Below are 14,370 nucleotides of genomic sequence, written 5' to 3'. Positions count from 1 at the left end.
ACAGCCATGGGACATTTCAGGCTCCTGGAAGGATTTTTTTTCCCCTAGATGTTGGATTGGCAGTTGATGCTTTCTTTGCCTTTAGTTCTCAGCATTCTTGCTAGGGCTGGATTTTACCTTCTGGGCTTGAGCAAGGTGTGGGATGTGGATGTTCACCCCTCACCTGGGCTGACTCCTGCAGAGGGGTCAGCTCCTCATGGATCCTCTTCCTGCACATCCATCCCTGCTTGGGCACTGGGCTTGGTGCTCTCAGGGACTGACTCGCTTGGTTCTTTGAGGGCAGCTCCAGGAAAATGAAAACAGGAATCTAAATAGCTTGAAGAAAGACATCAAGTAGAAAAATGCGACTGGAACCATTTAAAGAGTATTTTCTAGAAAATTATATTCCAGCCTTATCTTCCCCACGCCAGCAGTTTGATTAGATTCTGAATGAGCCTTTTTCAGAGTCCTCCTTGCAGGTCAGCTAGAGCTCACCTGCCTCTGGGAGTCAGCTGTAGCCTTATTTCTTTGTTTCTAGGAATAGAACTCAGCAATTGCTCCACCATTAATGATTTCTGCATCCTGAGTCTCTTTCCCTGTGGCTTTTTGAAGGCTTAACCATTGGAAACAAATTATTCTTTTATACCTCATATTTTTTTTAAGATTTCTTTTAGACCGTGAAAATAATTAAACTGTTTTGAATCTGGAAAATTGATATATTAGATAAGTTGTCTGGGTTTTTATTTTGAAATCAAACTTTCTTTGTGCACTGCTGCTGAACTAGGAAAATCCTTTAACAATAGCTGACAAATACAGATGTTTACTCAGTTTTTCCCGAGTGTAAGAATGTTATCATTTGTGCTACATTTCCGAGGTACCTGCTAACACACTGTAAGATTATGTTCCCATGCAAACTGAAATTATGGTGGTTTTAAATTAAAATTAAGAACTCAATGTTTATGACGTGAAATCAGAGGCAGTCTAATGCTATCCTGCCTACAGTTATTTACAACCCAGATGTTTACAGAAAATGAACCAAGCTCTTTATTTTTATTTTTTTATGGAACTACTGTCTCCTCATTAAGTCCCTCCTCAGCACTGGCCCACGTGGCTCTTTGAGGCAAACATTGTTTATGACACATCTCCGGGCTGATTCAGAGCTGAGCAGAGAGAAAGTGAGAATAATATTGCAAAAACAAGCAATAGTTCAGGTGTTCAGCTACTAAGGTGGAAAATTGCTCTGACAGTTATGATGTTGTTCCATCTTTTCCTAAGACTTAAAGATCATTTCCTTCCAAGTCATCACTGCTGCCGTGGTTCCCAGCACACACCAGCCTGCCCTGTACTGGTCACACTGGTCACCCTGGTCACACTGGTCACCCTGGTCATACTGGTTGTGCTGGGCACTGAGCACAGGGACTCACTGCAGAATGGGCCAAAAAACCTCTCTAAAAATTCCCACAGCTTATTTACCAAGCAGGAGTTCTTCCCTGTTGCTTGTACAACTTACACTGAAGTAATGAAATACAGGGAGCAGGTTTATCAAGCTGAGTGTCAGTTTTATACACTGAATTATGAGCATCCAGCTATTTCTTAATGAAATTCTCTATAGCCTCTAATTAATATGTATGCAGAACCCAGAAGTTGTATTTCTGTTTTCTAGATGTAAAGTTTTGATGATAAAAGGCAACTTGATGGGATTAAGAAGAATTTGGTAACTTGAATGCTTGGCTCTAGAATCCTTTGTAATTTTTTTTCCTTATTTGTTATGTTTTGGGGGTTTCAGCTGGGAAAGCTATGAGATATTGGAGTTCTTGCCTGTTTCTTGCTTGCTCAAATAGTGCTCCATGATTAATCTGGGGGGCTAATGAGCTCCTCAGTATCTGTGGGTTTTAACAGAGGAAGAACTGGATGACCTTGTGCACTGTAAAAACAGCAAGAAGTTTAATAAAGCATCAACAAAGATTAACTGCAATTAACTAAAATAATGTGAATCTCTGCTGTGAGGTAGAGGCTCATCATTTGGATGTGACAAAGAAGAGAAATCTGGTTGCAGTCAGAGGTTCCAGGACTGATTCGATGAAGTACTTTTGTGCAGAGATGGAAAAATATCAGAACCTTTGTACAAAGCAGTGTTCCTACAAGGTAGAGTGGGGATGGGAGAGGTCACGAGTGAACAGAAGAATAAATTTGGCAGAAAGAAATAGAAACCTCTCTCATGTGAAAACTTGTTTATTCATGAACATCATAAAGGCCGTAATTTTTCTGAGCTCACTCAGGGTGCCAAAAATGGCAGCACGAGGAGCAACGTGGCCGAGAACAAGCATCAGATGTGAGGCTGTGTGATGTCACAGAATCATTCTGTCACTCAATGCCAATGATTTCCAGGGCTGATTGCAAGCAATCATTAATCACTTTGTATTGAGAGCAACCAGCTCCTTCACATCTGGGGCAAGAACAAGTGGCACCTATTTAGGCAATATTCTGCTCTCAGCAATTTCACATGTTGTCTTTCAAAATAAACCAGACTGGGAGAGATGAAACAATTTTTTTTCCCCCCCAGGAATTCAGATAATTGAAAACCTTAGTTTACTTCTAAATTCAGTGTTCCCCAATCACACTGACGCAAGTGTGCCAGTGAACAACAGGGAATGTCCTATGTGGTATTAATGGAGCTGCTGTAAGAAAATTGACAATTTCTGAGTATTATTGTTCTTCTCTGTATGGTTATTACAGACAAGAGGGAGATCATATGACAGCTGTTCCTTTTTTACTCACCTGCACTGGAACAGGCTGCTGCAAATCAGATGTGAACTATAGATTATGGGATTAGAATAATCTCACCAAACCCAGGGGTCAGTTACTATACATTACTGATATAAAGCAAGAGTAATAGGATATAGATTTCCCAATTTATATATATTTATCCCCAAACCCAAAATGTCTTGAGAAAGGGGACCTAACTAACCCGACATATTAGCCATAGAATCTGTCCTATGGTGTTAACACAATAACACCCTTCCTTCCCTTCCTTTCTAGTTTAGAACCAGATTTATTAAACCTGTTACGATGTTTCTGGTGAATCCCACACTGTTTCATAATAATGAAAAATTTCCCTTTGCCTTTCTCCCGTACCTGACAATCATGAAAAGTTACTTAGACATGTTACATCAAAATGGAATATTTTTAAATGTAAATGTTTCCCAGTAGCTGGGGTCTCAGGCAGTCAAAGTGAGAGGTAGCAAAGTGCTGCATTTCTATGAGTTAATGAAATACTTTGCCTTTCTGTAATCATTGTTCCCTAAGGATTGCAGTCATTCCTTTGAAATCCTGATTAATCTCCAGTTATTTATTTTGTCAGTACCTTCAGTCATGATGGTTTGCTGTCAATCATCCATTGTCAAAAGAGAAGCAGATTTAATCAAATATTCTGTAGGTGCAGTCCCAGAGCTGAGGAAGGATTTCCTGCAGCCCTTGGTATTGTAAATGAGGCAAAACTCATTAATGACGTGGCTCATCTGCTCTAAGTGGCTCTGTCAGGCAGGAGAAAGTGGAGATAAAGATAACTCATAACCCCAATGTCTTCTCAGAGTGCCTAAACAATAGTCATTGATCTAAACATAAATTGCAGTTATTACAGACTTCATTTTTTTATGTTACATAATTAGATAATTCTCCAAAGAACTTTTTATCACATGCATTTTCATTAATTAATATTAAATGTCACTAGCAGTCAACTCAGCTTGATCAAAGGCAGATAAGTTGCAGCAAGACTCTGAGAAATAACATACCATTTACTAATTATATTATTGATTTTGTGGTCTGAAGAATCCTCATTACAAGTGATCCAAAGTGGACCTTGCTGAGCCTGCTGGGGGTGCTTTGAACATGAGGAGTCGCTGGCAGTTCTGAGCCTCCCGCTTGCATAAATCACTCCTGGGCCTGCTTGTGCATCTGTTTTCAAAGGTGATGCTTTAATGGACTCTGAAAGCTGCAAAAGTGTGTTCTGTGTGGCTCCACATGAAAGTGGAAAGAGATTTGGGGTTTTTTACTCCTGATTTTAATCATTCAGAAAAGATTTCAGATCTGTAGGCGGATACTTTTGAACAGTGAAAATAATGTGACATAGTTGATTTTAATTAGTAGGCCAGCCTAAGACAGAATTTCCCATAGCTCCCTGTGACTTTTTATTTTTTAAACTAGTTTTTAGTACTTTTTTCAAAGTTAATGATACATTCAGACATTCCAAATTTTAATTTCATGTGAAGGCAAAAACTGAAAAAAAACAAGCCCAAAACAAGCCATGAGGTGAATATTTGATTAGAACAAATGTGGATCTGAGCAACAGGAGCAACCTCAGATGTTCCTTATGTAAGTTTAGTGCTTTCATAGGAAAATGAAAAGGAATTGAGATCAATGACATAATTATGAAACGTTACTCTTACCCTTAATTACTTATACTTAAGAACATGAAAAGCCTAGATTTTAAAGTATGTGTCTGTGTATGTGATTAGCCTATTCAGTTGCATGAAATTTCAATTTACTCTCAATTCATGATAATAAGGTGAGATATTACTAGTAAATATTTTGTTTAGATTATGAAATTTTAACATCTTTTAGAGCTAAACCACTATCCAGACTCCAGCTGGCCTTTTTGTGCCAGTTTTCATTGGGGTGTTGAAGGTTTGAGGATTTTGACTAAATCCCTTAAGGAGTAACTTACAGACAGATAAAAATCTTGGTCAGAGTCAGTATCCTAAAAAATAAAGTGTCTGAAAAACTAGAAATTAACTGCAATTTTTAAAAAATCAATTTCCGATTTTCAGATTTTTAAGATCTTAGAATAACATTCTAAAAACTTCTGACTGCTCTGGTTCCCACCTACTCATTCCTACTCCCACCTCCTGTTTGATTTCCTAGTTAGCAAATCAAAGAATTGAAACAGGCTGAGAAATGAATGTCTGGGCTGGTGGGTGGGCTCCAAGCTTAAACAAATAAACAGACGAGCAAAACACATCCTATCCCTGTATCTGTTTGTGCCTGAGTCTGCCTTGGCAGAGGATGAGGGGTTCCATTCCTCAGCAGATGAGGAGGACACACTGTGGTGTCTTTTTTGGGTGTCTTTGGTAGAAAACCCAAAGGATATTTCAAGGTGTATTAACAGCACATTCCTCAAAAATCACTGTCAGGAGCAGTTCAGGAGTTCTTTGACCAGGTTAAAAATGAGTAATCAATTATTTATTCAGGTATTTTGGTGTGGTTTTTTTTCTATTTACCCCTTGTGGCAGTTTTTAAATTGACAGTGATTTCTCTGGCTCATACAACTTGTTAAACATCTCCAGCTTTCTGTGGCCCAGCTATAGCAGAGTAAATCATGTAAAATGCTGGGTTAGGAGGAGATGAGCTGGAGTTTAACTTCTCTGTATCTGAAGAAAGAAATTCCATGAAAAGGAAGCAATGCCATGGGAGAAGGAAGGAGGAGGAAGAGGTGGTAAGACATAAGAGTGGTGTGAGATTCTAATGAGTGGCCAGAAGAGAGTTTGTGATCACTGATTCTGCTTCCACTCAAACATTTTCATGCACAGAGAAAACTTGTTTGTTTTAAATTATACCAATTATAAATCTTGACCCTTTACCCTGAAGCTCATGGCACTCCTGGGGTCCCAGCAGGTGCTGGAATTCATAGCTAAGAGAATAGAAACTGCACAGGTTCCCTTGGAGACAGAGTGAGTTGGGTTGAAGTTTAAATAAATGGAGATACAATTAGCTTTAGTGAGCTCCATGAAGGGGATGTGGCAAGTGGCTGTTGATCTGGGAAGAAGTTCCTGTAGAATTCTAAGTAGAATTCTCCACAGGGGTTTTGGACAGCAGCATGTAAGATAACAACACCTAGAACTGATGGTCAGAAACAATGGCTGAAGAGGGAAACAAAACTCAGAGTATGTACCTAAAGAACTGGAGCAGGTGGAAGGAGGGCAATAATCTGTGGGGAGCTTAGAAACCCTTCATTACTGCTGTGCTCTGCAAGGGAGATCAACATCTCACACTTACAAATAGCAGTTTTCCACAAGTGTGGTGCTAACAAAACCAAAAGTCTTAAGGCTTGTGCTTTTTTCCTGACTGTGCTGAAGTTGGTATCTGATGGGAGAGGAAAATGGGAGCTCCCTTGTTTCTTGCCAGCCAGCACCTCATGTGCCCACTTTGTGGAGAGGAGGATTTGGGTTTGGTTTTGTTTAGCAGGATAAGTGGTGTTTGCTCAGAGAACCTCAACACACAGTGAGCTAACTTCAAAGATATATAAGCAATTTTCAAGCTCTGCTTTTTTAGCCTCTGCAGAGAGATTGATAAAGGACTGATAATGAATTATCCTTGGTCATCTGAGAGCAGTGGAGCTGAGAACAAGCTACAGAAAGGGCTCAGTAAGAGGACTCAACAGATGGTACATGCATGATGTGAAAAGAGCACAGGGAGAAAACTGTGCTTGTCTTACCTGGTAGGAAAATGCCCTAATTAGTACGTCTGAAAATGAAGGAAATTAAGTCCTAAAATTTCCCCATAAACTCCCTCTTTCATAATTTCCATTAACCTTTTTTCTCAAAGCAGTTAAATAAGTTTTTAGTGTCAAATTTAGGAAGAGGGGGAAGAGGAAGCCAAGGCAGTTGCACGCACCAGTTGTTTAGGTCTGGCTTTGTCCATAGTGGTTTTCCCAGCTCCTGTTTTCCTGGCAGAAAACAGACTCTGGCTCTAACCTGAGTAGCTCCAGTGCCATCTGCATCAGACTGAGCTGGCACATCCAAATTCTCCCCAGATTCAAACTGGCACAGTGAACTCAGTGGACTTCAGCCATTTCTGCCAGTAGAGACTCTGGCTCGTGCATCTTCTTTGCCTTTCTTCTACCTAAGTTACTCCCTTGCAATCCCACAGTTCTCTGTGGGTTTGCTCTTTCTGATGTGTTTATGAGTGTTCCTTGACTTTTTGACAGACATTTTGCACAGTGCCCTGTTACTGTAAGCCAGGTGCTTTTATCCCTAATGAAGAGTTTCCTGGAAAAAGAAAAAAAAAATAAACAATAGATAAAGTAGGTCATGGAGACAGCAGAATCAAGAGCTTTGCATAGTGATGTAAAATTAAATAAGGCTGGGGTCATGTTCTCGTTTATCTCTGCAGTTACTGCTCTAACAGGGTCTGTGATGGTTTCCGGAAAGGTGAGGACATTTTGGAGGACTGTTCAGACCTGCTGGGAGTTTGGGCACAATCTCTGTTTCTCTGCTCTGCACAGAGGAGAAAGCAGACACAGAGCTGTAGGACCTGGCTGTTACCAGAGAGCATTTGCAGCTCTGTTCTTGCTCATCTCAACCCACTGAGAGCCCTCTCAGTGAAGGTGAGGCTGCTCAGGGGCCTCTGTGGTGGTGTAGCCTGAGGACCACCCTCAGTGCTGGGTGGTTCAGAGAAGTTTAAGTCTGGATTGCAGAAATATTTTGATTCTTGCAGAGATTTTTCCCAGCCCAGATCCAGCCCTTGATGCCCAGCACTCCTCCTGCCTGGTCCACAGGGGAATCCAAGATCTTCACACACCTTCTCCATGGCATCAGCTTTGTGTCCTAGCAGAGGACACATCTGTTCAGCCTGTTTTCCATGTTGGATGCCCAGATCTGGCTGTTTATAGCCAGGCACCTGAGTAACCAGCCTGATTCTCAGACAGATTTGTGCACTCTCTGAAAACCAAATAAATTTTGTGGACCTGTAACTTGAGGCTTTGATTGAACCAAATATCAATCCTCCTGTATTGACAGCGTTCCAGATGTGTCTGTAAGAAACACAGGAAAGCACAAAGGATTATTGCAGCTTCTGAGGAAACCTCTTGTATTTCAAGTAAAATTGGCAGTTTTTACGTGGCCACTCTAATTCTTAAGCCATTAGAAATCTAAAAATTGACTGAACGTTTATCTTGTACTTAGCAGACATCCACAGAAAAAGTTATGTTCTGTCTGGGATATCAATGTCTTTAATAGCTATGAAATTAAAAATTCTTAGATTTAGGTCTCAGGAGACTGAGAGAGGAATGGAATGCAGAAGGAAACCTGTGTGCTGCTATAATAGGAAATGCCAGGGAAGATAAAGCTCTGGGAAAAGCCCCAGGAGAAGAGCTGAGGATAACATGCTGTTGGACCAGTGGAGTCAGTAAAGGTGCAGATGCAGGGGTAGCAAACATTATTTCCTTTCTGCCTGGTGAAGATACTGAAGATAAAAAGCTTTTCCCTGTCTGCAGCATTTTTTTTTTTTAATACATGTTTAGTTTTAGCGTTCTTTTCATTCCAGTGTTTGGTTTCATTTTAGCTGGATTGGTACCTCAAAAATCCAAGGAATTCACCAACTTTAAAGCCAAATTGGTAAAACTGAATTTGGATTATCAGTGAAGCTCCATGGCTTGCAAATCAGCCTTCTCCCATAAATACTGCACTATTTTGAAAAAGAAGAGATGGGTCTTTAAATGAAATATGAGCTGTAGCATTGATGTGATGGTACTGCTGTAGATCAACAGCCATCAATCTGTGTTACTTAATTTGTTCCTGGCTCAGCTGTTCACTGTACTTGGGACTTTTTTGCTGTTTGCTTCATTTTATTTTCCTCTGAGATAAATTAAGACAAAAAGAAAGGGTCAATTGTTCTTGACGAACAGAAGTAATTTTTAAAAACATATAACGGTAAAGGATATTTTACATTTTCAAATGGCCTTTTTTTTTTTTTTTTCCATGACTTTCACAGCACTTTCACAGATCACAATTAATTTATTTCATGGTGTGTCTATTGAACATCCTTTTATTTTATTGCTTGTTACTCTCATTTCCAGGTCAACTTTATGTGCACTCTTTAAACGCTGTAAAGAAGCCTGTAGGAATAAATAGTTGAGGTTTTTTAATTAAATATTTAGAAACATTATTCCTCATCTGGGCATGGCTGTAACACTTGGGTTACTTTATTTATTCTGGGTGTTCTGGGGATTCAAGGCCTTTGTTGTTCCAAGTGTCTAAGGAAGCATATGCTGGAATTGTTTGCACTTGGGCTGGGTGGGTGGCTGGTGTGAGCTCAATTTGGGCTCATTTGGCTTCTCGGAGATGAGCTCTTTGATGAGTGTCAGCCACTTTCTCTCCTGATGGAATGTCTGTGGAGGAATCTCTAAAAAGGCATGGGATGGGGAATATAAATACACTCTTCAATCAGGAGCCAGTGTAACTCCCCACACAGATTCCAGCACTTTAACATTTCACTGAGTGAAGTTCTGGGAGCAGTGGAGAGGACACTGAGCCTGGCTCCCTCCTGCCCATCCCTGCGGCAGCTCTCAGGTGAAGGGAGCAGCACAAAGTTGCCTCTTCCTGACTTTCATTGTTTTCCATGTTTTAATGGAGAGGGCTCAGAGAAAGTTGCCCCTGAAGGCTCTCCCAGCCTGTGCTGAAATCCTTCAGGGCCCAGGGTTTTGCCTTTGTAGCCTTCCAGCACCAAGCTGCTTTTGGCAGAAAGTGCTGGTGGAACATCAGCCCCTTCCTGGCTGGCAGGGCTTGGAAGGACAGCTCAGGCTTAGAAACACAAACATTTCAGTGGGCTTGAGCTTGGACTGATAACTTCAAGGGCCAAATGTTTAGAAGGCAGGCTTCCAGTTTTACACTGGTAGTAGAGTATACAAGTACAAAATTATGGGCAGAAAATCACAGAAAATCTTTTTCCAAGCTGACCTTTCTGAAAATGAGCCAGCAATTACGTGGATTTGGGCACTGGTTCAGCAGTGTTTTTAGGTGTTGTTAATGCAATATTTTTGTTATATTTCTACTGGACTATTGATTAACTGTACAATTATTTAAGAAAGAGAAGGTTGGCATTGTAGTGAATAATAGCTTTTTGATGGGTACTTGTGCTTTGCACAAGTGTTCATGGAGTTTGTGTAAGAATTGGCAAAATCCAGTCTGCACCTCTCTGTATGCTGATAATAATCTCATGGAGAGGATGGGGAATGCCAAACATGTTTGCACATTGTTGCTTCAGTGTTTTAACACTTTTCAGTTTGTAACAAGCTTATTTTCAAAGCACCTGGCAGGTTGGCCGGTCCTCTTCCCCTGGGGAAGATACTGAGACTTGGAGAACTTGGTGTCCTTAATTCCACCTGAAGTTCCAGAGCCCAGTGCTATGTGTGGGCTCATATGGAAAACTCTGGGTGCAGAACTTGGGGGGGAATTTGAACCACCTCAGCCCAGCCCACTCTGCTAAGCCAGTGTCAGGCTGAAATCTTTGCCTGTGTGATTTAAACAGAGGCCCAGACACATCCACCAGCCTTTGTCTTGATAAACATATTTCATTAGCCATAACTGAAGTAATTGCCCAGATTCCTTGCCTCTGTGGTATTTTGACCCAGTTTTCCTCTGAGAGCACTGAAGGAACAGTCTTGAGCTTCCGAAAATAACATTTGATAGATTAAGCAGCACTTACTTCATTATTTATTCTCACTTAGCTGTGGCCAAGCTCCTGATGACTCCAGAAGTCAGCTCAGAAGAGCGTTAGCACTGAAGCAGATCTGCAGACTTCATAAGTTATCCCTGGAACTGTAACAATGTTCTTTCTAACAAGTACAACTCACACTGATGTATTGTAGAGCTTAGAAATTTTAAGCAACTTAAGAGTTTTGGATGTTCAGATCCCATTGAAGTCAGGCCCCCAACCCAGTTTTGGAAAGCTGAGCAGCTGTGGTTCAGAGTATAAGGGAGAGTCGTGAGGGCACTGCAGCAATTGTGACCCTGGTGTGTTTATTCAGGTTTACAAATAGAGCCTCTAAAATGAGGTCTTGGTTCCTTTGTTGGTACTGAACAGCACCCACTTCACAGGATGATGTAGCAGAGGTGGTGGAGACTAAGTACTCAGGACTCAGGATGCAGGATTTCCCCATAAACTGTGAAAATCTCAGACTTCTGCATTCATTCTTTAATTTCCCAAGTCATGTTATTTAATTACATGTTAATTCTTGTCTCCTGTCTCCTGCATTAATCGTGCAAGGTGCCAGTGGAAGGAACACAGCAGCCCAGGGCACAGTCTGCTGTTTCTGCTACTTCTTCCATCACTTGAATTTCTCTGTGCTCAGATGATAAGAATCACATTGTCAGTGCTTTTGTATTCAGTACCTGATCCTTCCTGGAAGTGTTTATCTGTTTAAAACAGCTTTAAATTTTCATTAAAAAACAAACAAAACCACAACCTGTCACTGGCAATATTTCTGTTGGTCATGACAACAACTTTTAGAGGTGACTGGTGAGGTTGAATGGATTTGTTCTTGACTGCCCAGATTAAAGCAAGCTGTTCTGAGCAGGTATCCTGAGCTCTGCAAATTATCCAGTCCTTTCATGGTATCTCAAGTTATTAATCATAAATGGAGGCATCCAAAAAACCCTGATCAGTTTTGAAACTTGTGGCCTCATTTAGCTTTCATAACAGCTTGTTTCGAACTAAATCTGATGTGGAGCCAAATGAAGTGTGTGTTTAAATGATCCCTTGCCTAAACTATCATGAAAATTTCAGATGGGATGAGGAGAAGGAATGCCACCAAGGGCAGCTTGTTGGAAGCTTGCTACTACTTAGAGACTAAAATAGTGTAATCAGCAAACACTCCGTCACTTTAATGCTCCTCCAGTGAAATCCAACTTTTTGTTTCCTGGCTCAACCACTCTCTTGCATTTTCCTCAATAGCTCCCACACAAATACTAGGATCCATTTTAATTTTGGCACACCTCATTTTCCAGTTTGGTAGAAACTAGAGTTAGGAACTGAATTATTTGTCTTGATGCATGTAATACATTTTTGAAGACACAACATGGCTTTGTAAAGCCTTGACCTGTGAAAACTCTTCAAAGTGAGCATGTCCATGAAGAAGGTGCAGTTAGATTTCCAGAAGGCTTTTGCAAGGTCTCAAATCAAACTTCCTGAAAGAAACTGGACCTTCTTGTTAGGATATTAAAGAAGAAAAAGTCTATATGGAAACAAAATTAGGTGAGAAATAATAGGAAACAAATTTCTGGAGGCTGGGAGGGTGTAAGAAGAATATGCTACATCCCCTGTATTCTTCCACTCTTCCCAGGTTCCCTGCTCTTGCCTGAAAGCAGGATAGTGGTTTTGGTCTGAAATAGCACAATTATGTTCTGTTATCTTATTATTAATGTTTTGTCTTGTTTCTGCCTTGATTTGTTTCCATGCCCCCAAATGCATTTCCTCTGACCCAGTTTTCTGCTTTTCCTGATTGCTCACAGGGCCAAGCAACTTCCCAGGAGCTTTCTCCCACTGTCCTGTTGATGTGCCCTGTGTCTCCATGTGCTGGGGATCTGTAAAAACAGGATCCACTGGGAATTTTTACTGCTTTAAGGTAAGACTTTTTAACATGTCTCTTTGCTAAATGAGTCACTTGGAAATTTGTGGGGAAAATTCAGCCTAGGTTAACTAACTGCATAAACATTTAGAGTTTATGATCTTCAAAAGTATATGAGGATTTAAGAATGGTATGTGCTAGTGAAAAACACCTCTGCTTACAGCTAGACACAAAATTAGAGGAGTTTTTTGTTTGGTTTAGAGCTCACTTTATCCCAAATTGAGGGAAAAACATTCAATTTAGAACTCTGTCATGGACTGGAAATTCTGTTTGGATTTCATGTCAAAGTCATGTTATGAAATATTTTATGACAGAGATGTCAAAATGAAATGTTTCACCACTTTTGACCCTGAACAGGAAAGTCTCCAATGGTCATTTTTAGTTAGATTTTCTAGCCTGTCAGCCAAGGAAGCAGAGGAGAAATTGAACCTGTAGTTTTGGATTTCTTTTTTTTTCCTCAGCCATTAAAAGTACACACTGGTCTTTTTTCCACAAGAATGTTATCAAAACCAAGTCCTCAACATCTAGAAAAAGCTTTATAGGATATTTATTTCACTAGCAAAGAGTCTTTGAGATCTTATTTTCTTTGCAGGTAGGTCCTACCCCCAGGGGTACTGCTGAAGGACAGTATCAGAGCTGCTCTTTCCACACTCTGATATTCATGAAGTTTAAAAGATCATCTGCATCTTGAGGTCTCTTTGCAAACCCCAGCAGTTTCCTCAAAGAAGGTTTTTTTTTTTTTTTTTGTAAAGAAACTCCACAGACAAATAAATAGTTTATTGGCCACCTACTAGTTTTTCTGTAGCTAAGATTTGGATCTTTCCTTTCTTTTGTGATGGAACCAATGGCTTGTATCAATATTGTAGGTGAAATACTGACATTCTTCAAAAAGGAGGAAGATAGGAGAAAATGGCCTAAGGAGAAGCTGATACCTAATCAGTTATAATTAGGATTGAAGGACTCTTGCCAGATTTTACCTAAATTGACTTCTTTCACTCCTGAAAATAAAAATTAGGCCTGGAGAGACAAAAAGTTAAGAGTCCATGTGGGGATTGCGCAGATGACCTTTGTGTCATTTATTTTGGTGCTCAGCCCCCCAGGCTGCCTGTCCTGGGAGAGTGGCAGGCCCACAAAATGTTGGGATAATTTGGCTGTAGCATTAATAAAGTTACAGGCATTGTACCCCTCGAGGCTGGTGCTGCCTCCTTGGAGAACCTGTCCCAAACACTGAATTTGAGGCAGGAATTTCCTGTGTGCTGTGGTGAGCAGTGAAAGCTGAAAGCCCAGTATTATATGTCATTACTGGATTCTTTTTTGATATTGGTTTTTAATATGTGTGCTCCTATTTTTAGAGTTTTATTCTGACTCCTTTAATAGCAGCCATTCCATTTTAGTGCTAGGGCTTTTCTATTAACAGTGATCAAAGTGAAATATTTCATTTGAGTTACAAAAAGAGACACTTGAGATGAATGAGGTTCTGCTGGATTTGGGGAGTTGGATGGTTCTGATCTTCAATCTGACTTATAAAGTTAGGAAATTAATGACACAAAGCAGCTGCCTCACAAACAGTTAATACCAGCATTAGCATTAAAAGTTTAGAAAACAATTTGGAGCCTCTTTCTAATACACTGCAAAAAATATTCTGGATGCTATTAGGACTTATAAATAATTCTCTGACTTGGTTTAAAAACTAAACTGAGGCATCATTTTCTTAAGAACAAATTGAGGTCTCTGAGAACTACAGAATTCAAATATAAGGCTACTTTGGACCTCGTTCTCTTTAGAGTAAGTGAGGCAGCAGGGCTCTATTCTAATTTATTTTTATTTTGTAGGGAGTACTTTAATATAAAGGATATATAAAATCCAATATAAAGAATGGGTAATTTTCAGCAAGAATGAGTGATCTTACAAGCCTCTTTCTTAGCATCTGGTGTATTCTACGCAAATCTTTCTTGAAAGTTTTCTTTCTCCTGAACTCAAGGGCACTGGCT

The 14,370-nt window shown here is 40.1% G+C and overlaps 1 protein-coding gene across 4 annotated transcripts in view; it reads left to right on the top strand.

Annotated features, from left to right (window-relative positions):
* Nucleotides 1-14,370, top strand: part of MEGF11 (multiple EGF like domains 11) — a 251,127-nt gene that overhangs the window by 44,131 nt on the left and 192,626 nt on the right. For all 4 annotated transcript variants that reach the window (XM_056500297.1, XM_056500296.1, XM_056500299.1 and 1 more), the window contains exon 2: nt 12,264-12,376. The gene's annotated coding sequence lies outside the window, so the exon portion shown is untranslated. The remainder of the gene's footprint in view (nt 1-12,263; nt 12,377-14,370) is intronic.

This window comes from Oenanthe melanoleuca, chromosome 10 (assembly GCF_029582105.1).
Source record: "Oenanthe melanoleuca isolate GR-GAL-2019-014 chromosome 10, OMel1.0, whole genome shotgun sequence".
NCBI lineage: Eukaryota > Metazoa > Chordata > Aves > Passeriformes > Muscicapidae > Oenanthe > Oenanthe melanoleuca.
Note: the sequence above shows the minus strand (reverse complement) of the source record. Positions and strands in the feature narration are given on the sequence as shown.